At 45.7% G+C, this 15,952-nt stretch overlaps 1 pseudogene; it reads left to right on the top strand.

Moving 5' to 3' along the window:
• Positions 1-1,920: 1,920 nt before the first annotated feature.
• On the top strand, positions 1,921-5,248 carry LOC116570495 (annotated as a pseudogene).
• Positions 5,249-15,952: the final 10,704 nt, after the last annotated feature.

The raw sequence follows: 15,952 nt of genomic DNA, 5'->3' as shown, positions 1-15,952 counted from the left end.
AGAGGTTATTCATTGTTTTGTCTGGCACCTATCTCATTGGAGACCTCTGCAGTCTTAAGTGAGGTGACTGATCTCTCCTCCAAAAGAAGTAGGCCACTTCTTCTGACTTGGTAGGCTCAGAGAAATTAAGGATACAAGATCACAAGTTCATCTACCTACAGATCCTCATCTCAAATCTCAGAGTTCCACTCTTTCCCTCTCTAGGTCCTGTAATGTCATGGGAGATTTGCTGAGCCCAAGAATTCTTCAAAGCTCTGCCAATATCACGCTTAAGTTCTCTGTCTACAGCCGTTTCCACCCGCTGGCTTCGGGTGATGAGAATCTTTTCAAAAGCTACCAAGGAGGCCTCTGACACTCACACTTTCCTTTGAATTATTAAGAGGTCTGAACCTGTCATTTTCTTTTTCACTAAGTCAATGGTACTTAGCAACAGCCACTCAGTTTCACAGTGTTTAGAGTTGCTGCTTGCCCATATCTCTCCAGTGCCTAAGAAATTGTGCCGGTTAGTGCATCCCCTCCACCTGCATCTCATCCCATTCCCCTCAAGTGAAAGTCTTAGTAGTTGTCTGTTACAGCGTCCCAAAGACTATCAGTACATCACCTACCACTCGTGATCCAGCTGGCAAGTTAGATCTACAAAATTCTATTCTTAGCATCTGCTTCTCAGATCTATTTCTAGGACAAACCAACTTAGGTAGAGTTTCTTAAAAGTGGAGCGTGAGATGGGGGTTCTTATTCAAGTCACTAGAGGAGTATTCTCAGGAGAAAAGGCGTGAACAGTGCCTGACAGAGCAGGCCATAAAAGCTAATCATGAATATGGTCTCGATCAAAGATGAGCTTTAGTCTGAATCCAGGAGGAAGTTTTGGAATATATCCTGCACTAAGTAATCTCACCCTAAGATGAGGAACCAGGCTTTCATCCCTTGGTACCAGTCAATTGTTAACTGAAGTTTGTTGGGTGGGTACTGTGTAGCTTTCCAAGTGAAGAAGCTCCTGTTTGGCCAGGAGTAACTCTCTAGAGAAAGGGCCAGCTGTGAGTTGTTAGCAGCAAGGGCTTGTGGCAGCTTAAGTGTGGGCACATTGGCAGATGAAAAGGATCCATGCACCAATACCTCCCTACTCTAGAACAGTTCTTGGGTGATGCCAATGTGACTAGGCCAAGGACCACACTTTGAGTAGTATGAAATAGATTGTTTTGTTTTCAGGTTTTTCTACCTTTTTTACCTACATCTCCTTTTTAAGTCAGTTAAGTTATATTTGCTGTCATTTACATCCAAATACTTCCTCACAGTATAAGGGGGCTCTCTATCCCTGGCTCCCACTTTCATGCTAAACCACTAAATATATATTACCTTCTCTGTCCTTCAGGTTACGCATCTATGAGAGGGGACTAAGAAGTAGGCATTGAGATTGCAGTCCAAGATAGCAAAGGAGTTAGAGACCTTAGTTTTGTCTGCAAAAATTCAGCTAGACAGCTATCAAATCATTCTGAAATGAGCTTAATCCCAGGACCCTGAGATCATGACCTGAGCTGAGGGTGGTTACTTAACTGACTGAGCCACCCAGGTGTCCCAGGCAAACACATTGTATATGAAAGCTGGATCTGAGGACCTCTGTGATCCTGAGTGTAAATGTCAGGGTACAAGCAAAAATTCCAGGTAGCCATGCAGATGATCAAGGCATGGAACTAGTAAGACCCAAGTCAAGTTCTCAAACATTAAAGGGGGACCCAGGTAGTATATGGATTATATATGAAACAAACGGAAAGTTTCACAAATTTCATAAATGATGTAAAGGAGTAGGAGAATAGGATGAAAAGAAAACCTGAGGGACCTAGGAGGGGTGGGGCTCTTCTGAGCTAGTGGGTGGAGGAGGGGCTGTGGACACACTTTGTTCAGTTGTCCCCTATCTTTGTGACAGTGCTCTGTGATGTAAGCCTGGGGAGGATATATATTCAGCGTGTGCACAGTATAGGCTGTCTTGTGATTCAGACAATGGAGTTCAAACACTGGAATGTTCTCATTTTTGAATAGTGATACTAAACCATGTCTGAGCTTTGGCTCAACATGCTTAGAGACTGATCCCAACTTCACCTTCCTGTGTGGGTTGGGATTGCTCCTTTTGTTCCTGTGCTACCTGGTGGGGATTCCATTTCAACTTGGAAAACCAAAACCACCCAAAAGGTAAGAAATCCTCGGGGGAGGGGTGTGTGTGTCTCAACATTGATTATTATGGTTTCCATTTCTAATCCGAAATTAATCTACTTTTAAGATTTATTTAAGAGAAAGCAAGTGAGCGGGGTGGGGGGGGCCACAGGGAGAGCTAAGCAGGGAATGCAATGTGGGGCTAGATTCTAAGATCCTGGAATCCTGACCTGAGCTCAAGGCAGACATTTAACCAACTGAGCTATCCAGGTACCCCCAATCCCAAATTTTAGAATGAGTTTGGTAGAGCCAGAGAAACACCTAAAACAGGAAGTCTTAAGACAACAGACATTCGTTCCTCTAGGAAAAGAGGCCTGGCAGGGCTAAGGGTTAAGGAAGGACTAAGATTTCTACTTGAAACTCACAATCTATCTGGATATGGTGGTGGATGGTGGTGGGCCTTGGGTAAAATCCCAAACACAGGGAATCCATACTCGTGGAGTGGGTTATTTTGAGAAAATGGGATCTGTGTAAAAGAACAGTTTCCCAGCACTTGATCATGAGTCACTTTCCCAGATTAAGCATCACTCGATCAAGCCTTACTTCATGCTGGGCTAATCAGGAGAATAGTGCTGAGCCATTGAGAAGAGAGTGGGGTCTGAGCTATGGCCTAGGATACAGGGTCCTACCTAAGGAAGCACAGATGTGACTGTCAGGGTTCATTTTCTATGTCCTCATTGAACAAAGGACTTCTGACTGAGAATACCAAGTGTAGACCTCCCAGACAAACTCCTCAGAGTTTTTCAAAGAAGCAAAAAACTGAAAAAAGCGGAACACAAAGTTCTTTTTAATAAAGTCCTAGTATTCTTGGATAAAGAATGTCTCCATTTCTGAGAGAAAGCTAAGACATAGTTTCCAACCTCCCTCATTCTTACTTTTCTTCTAGCATCAGAGCAGAGCCAAGAGGAGGAGGAAAGGCAGGACTTTGGAAGGTAAGGTTCTGCCTATTCCACCTGAGCTCTCTCCAAGGCTGATCCTTGCTGTCCTCTCCATGAGGGCCCGGTCCATGATCTCTGAGGATGCGAGGCACTAGGTACATTCCCTCTCAGGAAACAGAGGCCTCAGAGGAGAGGCTCATGGAAATGCAGCCAGAGTGCAAAACCCTTCTCAGATTCCCCGCTCTGACCATTACTGAGCATGAAGCAGTGATGGATCTGGACAATGAGTGCTGCCCAATAGGTCGCCGTGTGAGATGACAAGAGTCAGAACTTCTGTCTCCTCACTTTGTGAAAGCTCTGTGACATCATGGATACTCAGGAGTCTTCCCTGAGGTAACCACTGATCTCTCTGCTTCACAGAGATGGTCTGATCATCACATGGATAATTTACATGAAAGTACTTTATACGTGAAGCAAGATTACTAACCAGCTTCACATCATTGGCCATTTGCCCTCACCTATTGATTATAAGGGCGTACAGAGTCCAACATCCCAAGGATGTCCCATAAGAGGACTCCTGTATTATTATATGCCTTTCTACTTTGACTACATAACTCATTCTCCTGGTTTCCCAGACAACAGATGCCACCAAAGAGAAGTGGAGGAGACCCGGAAGCTGATCTCTGTTTTAAGAAGGTGACCATTCTTTCCCCTTCGGTCCTGATGCCTCTTAGAACACATTTTATACAATTTCAGAATTCACTGCAGTGTGTCATGCCATGGGAGGGGGTTGCCATAGGAACAGGTATTGGAGGTGAAAGCTACTGAGTACTCTGTGAAGTCATAAAAGTGGGCACTGTGAAGGGACATGAGTCATCAGGTGGCCCCTCCCTTGTTCTGGTCCTGGCTGCAGTTTTGTACCTCCTGTCTCCTGCAGCCCCCTCGGCCAGCATCATGATACCATCCACTTCCATCAACTGTTGTGTCCAGACCCCTCCTGTGAGGTATGTAACAGCACAACTGCTGAGATCGATTGGCTGCTGTTCCTGCAGGCTCTGGAAGATTCTACTTCCTTGGCTTCCACAGCTCCTGTGACTTCTTCATCGTTCACTCTCTCCACTGACTTCTCAGCAGTCCCTCCAGGAGAGCTAATACCAGCTTCGCTGCCTGAGTCTTCCCCACCACCTGGCTCCCAACTTCTCACCTAACCCAGTGATCCCTTTGGCTGATTTCTTTCCACCCTCACCACCGGGTGATTCTTTGCCACCAGAGCCCTTTCCTCCCTTGGATTCCAAACTCCCAATGGACCATTTCCCAGCCCAGCCCCCTGCCTTTCCACCTCCTGTCCCACCCCGTCATGCCCATTCAGTGGACTGTAGTGTCCAAACAGAGACAGTGTCTCTAAATACCATCTTCTCTCTGGACCCAACCCTTTCCCACAATGTCAGCACCTTACTGGATAGCACCTTACCAGAGGGTGAATCCCACTGAGACCTTAGCTCTTCATCACACACCAAGAACTCAGTCTGCTTCGCCAGACTACAGTTTAACTGTGACTCAATCTAAAGCAATTTCCATCTCAAGGACGCCTGTTCCAGACAGCTCACCCCCGGAGAGATCTGGTGGGTTGTCTCCTTATGTCCCAACAATTACAGGCATTGACCCCTCCAGCTTGTCAATTTTAGACCTCCCTTGGTGGCAAACTCATGCCAAAGAGTCTTCCCTTCGACCCTGGCTCCACGGGCTTTCCAACAAGAGTTTCTGGCCCTCCATTCTTCCGAGGCTTCTTCCAGGGGAGACCCTGCAGCCAACCTTGTAGAGCCTGGTAACCTCTCACTTCTCAGCCCTGATGCCTTGGCACTCCCTAGAGAAACAAGTCCAAAAGAGGTGTGACTTCCTCAGATGGAAGGAAACAAAGGGTTCTTTTCCAAAGCAAAGAGTTGCTGATGAGCATGGTTTGGCATCCTCCCTTCCTTTCTGCAGCAGCAAAGACCAAGCAAAGGAGCTGCCTATGCAGCAGCAGCAGCGCCCATATCCTGCAACCTTGGAGGAGGGCCATTTACAACAAACCCCCATCCAGCTCTTTCGGGGTCTCCAAAACTCTGCATAGTGAGTCCTTCTTCCCTGCTGCCGATGCCTCAGATAAAATCCCAAGTGCCTCCACAGAGCAGTTTCCCTACTAAAGATGTGGCATTGAAGAAGAGGGCGCGGTATTGAGGGTAAACCTGGGATGAGAGCCTTCCCAGACCCTATCACAGAAGGGTCAGCTGCCTCCTGAAAGCCTTTCACAGAAGGGTCAGCCTCGTTCTGAAAGCCTTTTCAGGAAAAAAAAAAAAGGATTTTAATGCAATGGATTACTCCTGGGATAAAATGTAAAAGGGGAGAAAACTCCCAGGAGAGGCATAGTCCCCTAGCATCGGGGGAAATCAGAGGCCTACTTAAAGGCAGAGCTGCCTTTACCGGGACACCCGAAGCTCAGAAAATCATGACAGCTGTTGGGAAGTTCCAAGAGGAGAAATGGGCGTTGGCATGCAATAGGCAGCACCTGCCCTCAGCAGCCCATTTTGTCCTCCACCAAGTTGGAGAAAACTCAGCAGAAAGCACAAGTGCAGGCCCAGGCACAGCCTGTCCTGGGGTATCTGTTCACCTACAGGGTTTTTGCCCGTAAGGAGACCAGTACCAGGTCCTGCCAGCAAGAAGCTGTCCAAGCTGGCCAAGGCCTTACTGGAAGTAACAGACAGCTCAGAAACAAGGACAGACAGCCTCAGAAAGTTGTGGCATTTCAGGACCAGCTACCGCGTCAGAGGTATCCCCTCTCCATGCCCCACAGGGAGCCTGCGCCCCACCCAAAGGCCACCTGCGGGCATCAGGCTGCCACTCTCACGACTCCCGATGGCACTGTGTGCAGAAATGTGTTTCCTACAATTTACACAGAAAACGTCTCCAGCATTTCCAGTGAGAGGGTTTTGGGGGACACATCCTACCCCAAAATAATGCCTTGTGAGGACTAAATATTTCTCTTATAACGTGATGTCTGTTCTGTGTACTGTCTTGGGAGCATGGGTTTTGGGTGACTCGGTTCAGCCGTCTGTCCAAACAAACAGTGTCTCTAAATAGCATCATCTCTCTGGACCCTACCCTTTCCCAAGAAGTCAGCCCCTTAATGGAGTTGTCCCAGACGGAGAATCCCACTGAGGCCTTTGCTCGTCATCACGCACCCCCAACCCGGTCTGCTTCACCATGGCCAGACTGCAATTTGACTCTGACTCCATCTAAACCGATTTCCATCTCAAGGACGCCTGTTCCAGACAGCTCACCCCCAGAGAGCTCTGGTGGGTTGTGTACTTATGTCCCAACAATCACAGGCATTGACCCCTCCAGCTTGTCAATTTTAGACCTCCCTTGGTGGCAAACTCATGCCAAAGAGTCTTCCCTTCGACCCTGGCTCCACGGGATTTCCATCATGAGTTTATGGCCCTCCATTCTTCCGAGGCTTCTTCCAGGGGAGACCCTGCAGCCAACCTTGTAGAGCCTGGTACCCTCTCACTTCTCAGCCCCGATGCCCTGGCACTTGGAGAGCAACAAGTCCAAAACAGGTGTGACTTCCTCAGGTGGAAGGAAATAAAGCGTTCTTTTCCAAAGCAAAGAGTTGCTGATGAGCATGGTTTGGCATCCTCCCTTCCTTTCTGCAACAGCAAAGACCAAGCAAAGGAGCTGCCTATGCAGCAGCAGCACCCATATCCTGCAACCTTGGAGGAGGGCCATTAAAGCACACTCCCGTCCAGCTCTTCTGGGGTCTCCCAAACTACGCATAGTGAGTCCTTCTATCCTGCTGCCGATGCCTCAGAACAAATCCCAAGCACTTCCACAGAGCAGGAATGCCCAGTAGTTCCCCATCCACTTCCTCCATCCTTGCCTGAGACCCCGCCTCAACTCCTGCCACAAACCCAATCCCAACCCCTCCCTCATGTCCAGCCCCAGGCCCACCTTCCATCCCCACTCCCAAGTCTGCCATCCGGTCCTCTACCTGACATCAAGATCTGTGCAGTGTGTTTTCACAGACCTCAGAATGAATCTGAGAGTCATGTCAACTGAAATGCAACATCTCGAATGGAACGGGTTACTTAGGGGCAGGACCGTGTGTGGGGTTTACCCACTGTGGTCCAAAGATCCCAAGACTATTACCGTCCCTCAGCTCCTACCCATTCTCCCAACCCCTGTGCCACCAAAGCCCAAGTTGTAATCTCTGCCCCTCCCAGGCCCATGCTGCTATCTCTAGTCCTCATGCACGGTCTCCTCTCAGTTATGAGATTCGGGGAAAAAAAAAAAAACTAGAGAGGCATCTTCGAAAGAGGCTCATCCAACACTGGTGGGCCTGCCCTGCAGGTTCTATGAATCTCTCGCAGTGATGAGTGGTAGAAGTACTCTTCCACAGCTACCTGAGTCTCGGGGCCATCGTGGAAGCTCAGGGAACTCTAATTTTAAAGAATGAAATCAAATTGAGTGTCTCTAAAAGTGTGTACGTGGAGGACCCAGAAATGCTTCAGCTAGAGTACAGTGACCTGGCAAAGTACAATGACCTGGAGAAGGATCACAATGATTTGGAGAAGGACAAAAATCTGGGGAAGGAAAATGATGACTGGAAGAATCAGGGACACATCCCAGAGAATGGACCAGAAGATTATCTGTTGAGGGACCCAGTTAGCTCTTCAGATAATGAAACGGGGTAGGATTCTGAGAAAGCACATAGGAGCCCATCAGGGAAGAACTCCTTCGTGTATGCGCAGACAGAGACAACTTGAAAATGCCCCGAAGATAGATTTAAGCAGGAAGTCTGAGGAAATCGACAAAGGCCAGTGGCCTGGGACGGTGCGGAATTCAGGGTACACTAAGAGACAGACAGCACCTGTTTCTGAGAAGTCCGCCAGACTGAAAAAAAAAAAAAAAAAGAGAGAGAGAGAGAGAAGTTTTCCACCATCAGAGGTAGAGAACTAACCCAGAAGACCTTTCAGAATTTCCATTTGTTGAATCTAGTGCAGAAGAGGAGCTCGAAGACCATGTTTAAAGATTCCATAAGACGGGGCTTGGGGCCTTCCCCCTAGGGAAATCATAGAGCTCTTCTAATTGAAAGAGTCCACATTCCATTCTAGCCTTTCCTCCTCAACCAATGTGATTTCTGGGGCAAATTGTAAACCTGGGAGCTTCAGCTCCCTTGAAAGAAGCTTGAAATGGCTCCATGGAGACAAAGCAGGAACAGCAAATTCAGCCCCCATCCCGGATCATCGTCTCCCTGCTACCTCAACTGTGGGCAAGGAAGAACAGAGAATTCTGAGGCCATCACCCTGTAATATCAACCATCAGTTTGCAGAGGATGTTCTGAAAACTAAGGACGGCAGCCTAATTCTTAACACCTGTCACACATGACACCATAGGCAACAGATGGGTCCCCAAGGCTATCTACAAGGCAAGGTGCGTTCAGACGTGAGACAAAGGGTAAGAGTGCAAATTCCGGTGGTAGAAGAGGAGGGCAACAAGGCATAAAGATGAAGACTCCAGACTGGTTGTTATGCCCACAGAGTCCAGGGAGATATTCAGGACCAAGGAATTTCACAAACATCAGCCACAACCTAACCAACGAGCCAGTTAGCTCCCAAATTATACAGGGGAATGAGCATCAAGTCAAAACCACCATCCCACCAAACATACGAATTCCACAAGATCCTAAATCATTGAATCTCAACAACTCTTGCATGAGTTAAAGCTTACGCTGAAGGACAGGGAGCTTAGCCAAGTCCAAGCCCAATGCACTGGCCTTCCCCCTGTCTCAGATCATTTGACTTATAAGGCCTCACTGACTCATGCCCAGGGGGTCTTCAGTGGGGACACGAGAGCTTCCCAGGTGCTGTGTGTCCATCCAGAGGACACAGGAATTACTATGGAACAACAGCAGGAGCCCTGGGTCCCTAAGCATGTCTTAAGGAAGTACCAGAATAAGAACCCCCCCACCGGCTGCAAAGACCATGAGTCCTCTGTGTTCCAAGGCACAAGAGCGTGGTGGAGGGGATACAGGACTGGGAACATCCAACCATGAATGAGCAGGTTCCCTACTGAAGATGTGGCATCGAAGAAGAGGTTCCCTACTCAGGATTCGATATGGAAGTTAACTGGGGACGAGAGCCTTCCCAGATCTTATCCCAGAAGGTTTATCTGCCTCCTGAAAGCCATTCACAGAAGGGTCTGCTGCCTCCTGAAAGCCTTTCAGGAAAAATAAATTAATAAATAAATAAAAATAAAAATAAAAAGTGAAGAATTTTGATGCTGGGTTACAATGCAAAAGGTGAGAAAACTCCCAGGAGAGGCATAGTCCCCTAGCATCGGGGGAAAGCAGAGGCCTACTAAAAGGCAGAGCTGCCTTTTCTAGGACGCCCGAAGCTCAGAAAATCATGACCGCCGTTGGGAAGTTCCAAGAGGAGAAATGGGGCGTTGGCATGCAATAGGCAGCACCTACCGTCAGCAGCCCCTTCGGTCCTCCACCAGGTTGGGGAAAACTGAGCAGAAAGCACAAGTGCAGGCCCAGGCACAGCCTGTCCCGGGGTATCCGGTCACCTACAGGCGTCCCGCCCATAAGGAGACCAGTACCAGGTCCTGCCAGCAAGAAGCTGTCCAAGCTGGCCAAGGCCTTACTGGAAGTAACAGACAGCTCAGAAACAAGGACAGACAGCCCCAGAAAGTTGGGGCATTTAAGGAGCAGCTACCGCGTCAGAGGTATCCCCTCTCCATGCCCCCAGGGAGCCTGCGCCCCACCCAAAGGCCATATGCGGGCGGCAAGCTGCCCAGTGGCCTCCGGCCACTCTCACAACTCCTGAAGGCACTGTGTGCAGAGATGTGTCTCTACTATTTAGACAGAAAACTTCTCCAGAATTTCCAGTCAGGGGGTTTTGGGGGGCATTTCCTACCCCAAAATAATCCCTTGTGAGGAATAAATGTTTCTCTAATAAAGTGATGTCTGTTCTGTGTACTGTCTTGGGAACATGGGTTTTGGGTAACTCAGTTCAGCTGTTACTGATTTTTTCCTTCAGCTTCTAAAAGGTTACCAATCTCCTGGATCTCTTGGGAAATATATATCATGTGCCCCCAAAAGCCCCCCAAAGCCCATTCCCTCTCTGATGAAGTTTGAGGAATTGGGCTCTCTCTCCTGTCCCATGGCTGAAAATATATAGTAGCTCACACCTCTCCCCTCATTGAATGTTTTACACCCTTTACAAGTCTTCTATATCTGAGGATGATCAAAGACAGGTATAGTTTTCATAAAATGATTAAGACACTGTTGTTTCTTCACTGTTATTGTGTTACAGTAGCTTAATCATTACTTAAAATTCAGTGATCAGAGGGTCCCACAGGTGAATGAACTCTGAATGGGAGTGTTTTCAGGGGGTGGTGTTGTTCGGGTTGATCTTGGGCTGGTTGGGGTAGCTTCAAAGAATACCCTAGATGATGCTGAAGAATCTCCTGTGAGTCACGTTAAACTTGACATTGAGGTTTCCCACTGGAAGTGTTTCCCCTCCCTGGGTGTTTCTTCAGGCTGCTGGACTGAAGAGGGTTTTTGCAGAACCAAAGCATCACTTAGCTGTTAGTGGTAGGAATGTTTACAAGGCAGCAACCACCTTCCAGGATAAGACACCTTTGAAGAAATGAAAAAGTGAAAGAGGGACCTTGCTGGTAGAACAGAAGTTTATGTCTACTCATCCCCTTCTCAGGACCCTGTCCCGCTCCCCTCCTTCCTCAGTCTAATCCAGGCACCACCACTTTGAGGCAGACTGGAATCTGGCACAGCCTACCGATGCCTTATACCAAAAAGGCATGGTTCTGTTCCTTGAGTATGCAAGCAATACCTGCAGGCTGTCAGGCATGGCATCCCCTTTGGGGGAAGGTGATCTTGGTGCCTGCCTTCCATCCACACACGATGACAATATATGAGATACGGCCTTCACTATGGCTAGGATGGCGGTATGCCACCTTCAATATTCACGGCCTTAGTGGAGCCATGGTAGCTCTTCCCCAGAACACGTGCAACTTATGAACCAGAGGTGAGTTCTAGACTGTGTACCAGGATACAGATGTTTGGGGGCTTACCATGGAACTCCATGGAATGCTTTTTTTTAGGGGGAGGCAAGACGGCACACATTCCCACACTTCCAACAGGGCTCTGGAGGGAGGGCAACCCCACCTCAGACTGGGACTCAAAATGGGGGGAGTGTGCTAGAGAACATCTGAGGTAGTCTTCTGGACAGTCTCAGGACTGCTCAGGGCTAAAACAAAAAACCAGATGCCCATCACCTCTCTCACTACCACACTTGTAGCTTCTTGTCCAGGTTATAATTGACCCTACACTATTTCAATGTTGGGGTCACGGAAGGAATGCAGATTTGATGCTGTGGAGGCCCTGAGGGGGACAAAAGGTGGGAAAGAGCCCCGGGAAGGGAGACTGAAGAGGTGAGGAGGGGGTACAGGAGGCTCTAACATCTATGCGGACAGACCAGCCAGTAACCCAGCCTGCTGGTTCCCAAGTAATCTCATTTTAGGGTCCATTATGTCCAATCCAGTGCACTTTGTGCCACCCTGTAGAGCTTATTACCAGGAATATTTCTGCCATGGGAATACTATAGTCTGACATTCTGTCCCTCTCCCTCATGCCCCTGTCCTTCCAGCTTGTATGTCCCTGTTAATTTTTAAATCCACATCATTCACCTTCCACTTCTTGCCTATCCAGCTAATTAATTTATTCCTTTCCTCACTAACGGGTTGTCGGGTAACCAACGTGTAAAAAGCACCAGTCCAGCATAGGAAATAGAGTCCATGGTACTGGAACAGCGTTATCTGGTGACATGTGGTAGCTGCAGTTGTGGTGAGCACAGCACAGCATCGAGTTGCATACCTGACACTAATGTGATATTGCATCAGCCATTCTTCAGGTAAAAAACAAAACAAAACAAAACAGGCTCTAGTACAAGTGGACGACCCCATCTAATCCCCTTCAGTCCTTCCTATCTGGCAAAATTTTGTCTCTCTGCCTCTTTTAGAAATGCCTTTCTGTATGTAACTGATTATTGTTGGATTAAATCTCTCATGTCAAAACTGAGTCTAATCACAACTGAGTCTACTGATGCCACATGAAATTCAGCCCCGGCACTACCTGGAAATCATTCATTCACCCCACAAATACTTATCCAAGACTTACTAACTTGAACAAAATAAATGGAGTTAGGTCACTGTTTCCTTAGTACATTCTCTCCTCAGTGTACCCAGATCTAATTTATTTTATTTCAAATTTTATTTGACAGAGAGCAGGAGCACAATCAGAGGGAGTGACAGTGGTAGAGGGAGAAGCAGGCTTCCTACCAAGCAGGGAGCAGGACTCAATCCCAGGGCACCAGGGTCCTCACCTGAACCAAAGGCAGATTCTTAACTGACTGAGATACCCAGGTGGCCCTCATATCTATTTCAAATTTCCTTTACTTTCCTCAAACTTATGCCATCTTCGCTTGTCCAGCAGATGTGCTGGACCACAGCTCACAGAGGAGCAAGAAAGCAGTGACCGAGCTTCTCACAAAACAAAACAAACCCAAATCCTTCAAAAAAAAAAAAAAAAAAAACACTCCCCATTCTTCTTTTTCCTCTTCCTTCCTGTTATATGGAAAGAGATTTCCTTCCCAATCTCAAAGGAAATATACTTTCTGAAATGCCGTTATTGAGAGTGAGCTAACTTCTAGTCTTGATGGACTGATCCACCCTTGCCAGGTCTCCTGAACCCTCCTCCCTGTCCTTATGAGGCACCCAACATCTTTTTCTTATGGTTTTACTACATCTTTTTTTTTTTAATTATTTTTACTACAGAAATGTTTAAATATGTCCAAGAGCTCATAGAACAATATAACTTCCCATATATCCGTCACCCAACTTGCACTGTTATCATTGGGCAGGTGTGATACATTGTGATTAAAGTACAAAAGCCCCTTTATTCATTGCCAAATAAATAAATAAATAAATCACCTTGCCATCCATCTCTGAGACATATGCTATGTGCTCACGTCAAAGCTCTCAGATTTCTAATGTATTTATCACCTGTGCTACACACTTATTCACAACAGGTGTATGCAGCATTGGTGTCAAAAAGGCACCAGGCTTTAGAGGCTGTTGCAAACCAGTTCTGCTCTGCCTTATAGTCAACCCTGAGGAGCCATTTGAGTGAATTCTCTCTTACAGAGAAAATTCAGGGCAGAATTTCACTGTCCCTTAATCACTCAGTAAGTGTAATATGCAAAAAGTATAGTACATTGTATATGTTGTTAAAGACTTGACACTATGTGTTTTCAAATATTTAGAAGAAAAAATATGGCCTGTTACTTTTCAAATAAACTACTGTGTTTCACCTTAAGTAGACCAAACACTCCCCTCTTTCCAAAATGCCATTAAAAGTAAAAGATTAGATGAAAACTGCTCAATATCATTAACCATTAGAAAAATGCAAATCAAAATATTTGCCAAAATTTCACACCCACAAGGATGGCTAAAATTTAAAAAAAAATACAAATATTATTGGGAATGTGGAGAAATTAGAACCCCCATGCAATGTTGGTGAGAATGAAAAATGGTACAGCTATTTTAGAAAACAGTGTGGCAGTTGCTCAAAATGTTAGACATAGGGTGAACATAGGACCCAGCAGTTCCACTTCCTGGTATATATACTCATGAGACATGAAAACATAGGTCTACACAAAAACTTATAAAGAAATTTTCATAGCTATCTTATTAAAAGGTCAAAAGATGGAAACAATTCAAACATCTGTCAACTGAGAAATGGGTAAATAAAATATAACATATCCCTATGATATAATGTTGTTTGGAATAAAAAAGACCAATCCAGGGGCACCTGGGTGGCTCAGTGGGTTAAAGCCTCTGCCTTCGGCTCAGGTCATGATCCCAGGGTCCTGGGATCGAGCCCCACATCAGGCCCTCTGCTCAGCGGGGAGCCTGCTTCCTCCCCCCATCTCTCTCTGCGTGCCTCTTTGCCTACTTGTGATATCTGTCTGTCAAATAAATAAATGAAATCTTAAAAAAAAAAAAGACCGATCCATGCCACAACACGGATGAACCTTGAAAAAAAATGTTAAATGAAAGAAGCCAGTCACTAATATTCACATATGATTCCACTCACATGAAATGTCCAGAATAGGGAAATCTAGAAAGAGAAATTAGTTCATTTTAGAGCTGGAGGGAGGAGGGGAGAGGAGAATAATAGCAAAAAGTTGCAGATTTGTTTCTCTTAAGTCATGACAATGTTTTAAAATTGACTATGGTGATGCTGAAAATCAAGGAATTATACATGTTTAAATAGGTGAATTTTATGGTATGTGAGCCATATTTCAATAAAGCTGTTAAAACACGTAAAGGATTTAAAAATAAATGCTTAAGAATGACAAGAAGGAACATAAAGGACAAAAGTTGTCAACATTTTTGGAAGATGGAAATCTGGTGGAGGACTGCTAACTGACTAGCAGAGCAAACAAAGTGCTGGCAAATCATTCACGCTGCAAAACCGAGAAGATGAGCAACCTGGTGGCACTAGAGAAAAAAGAAATTAGGGATTCCATGTTAGTAAACATGTTCAATTATTGTTCTTTGTTATTTGTTTTATATTGCATACAATTTCTAAAATCTTTTTTTTTTAAGTGGGGGTGCTCTTTGCCAGTTTTGTAAAACCTTGTTGAAATGTTAGCATGTTTCAAATGTGCAGAGAGGATCCCAGGTTTCTTGCATTGGACAGAACTTGTGACAACTATTTTAAAGTTAGCATTGCACACATCTGGGGTCAGAGTATGGTGGAGGCAGTACCTTCTAAAATCAAAGTCATAAATCTCAAAGGCTGGGTTAAATTAATTTTTAAAATGTATTTGAAAATAAAGTTGTGGAAAAGTTGCATAGATGGTAAAGCCATATACCCTTTATCCAGATGTTCCTATTAAGGTTTTGACCTGTTTACCATCTCACTCTCCTTTCCTCCTTCCCCTTTTCTCTATATAGGAAAACACATATACATACAGGAAAATTATGCATACATTCTTGAATAATTGAGAATACATTTCATGCATCACACACTTTCTCCCTGAATATTTCATAGTGCATTTTTTTTTAAGATTTTATTTATTTGACACAATGAGACACAATGAGAGAGGGAACAGAAGCAGAGGGAGTGGGAGGGGAGGAAGCAGGCTTCCCGCTGAGCAGAGAGCCCAATGCGGGGCTTGATCCCAGGACCCTGGGATCTTGACCTGAGCTAAAGGCAGATGCTTAATGACTGAGCCACCTAGGTGCTCCCATAGTGCATTTCTTAGAAAAGAATATAATCTGACACCAGAGTTATCTCCTTCAGTAAATTTCACATTGATGCCAAACTTTTCACTAATCTCCCACTCAATTCCATTTTTATCAATTTATCAAGTAATGTCCTGTGTGTGTGCATGTATTTGTGTGTGTGTGTAAACCTCCTTACAGGAATTAGTATAGGATGACATACTACATGTAGTTGCTGTGTACCTTTAGTTTCCTTTAATTGGGATCAGTTTCTCAGCCTCTTTTAGAATAAGGCCAGGTTTAAAAAATCAATTTGATACGCCATATTTACAACTCCTTCTCACCTGGAAATTTTGGGGGGTGGAGCTTATCTTGCTCAGATGTCAAAGGATGTTTTTATGGTTGTGAGTCCTAGGGGCCATAGGGACAGTTAAGACCATATTTTCTATTTAAAACCAATTCCAGAAATTCGAAGATATGTGGGGGGATTTTTATTAACAGACATACTTCCTACAAGC

Source organism: Mustela erminea, chromosome 12 (assembly GCF_009829155.1).
Source record: "Mustela erminea isolate mMusErm1 chromosome 12, mMusErm1.Pri, whole genome shotgun sequence".
NCBI classification, from domain to species: Eukaryota; Metazoa; Chordata; class Mammalia; order Carnivora; family Mustelidae; genus Mustela; species Mustela erminea.
Note: the sequence above shows the minus strand (reverse complement) of the source record. Positions and strands in the feature narration are given on the sequence as shown.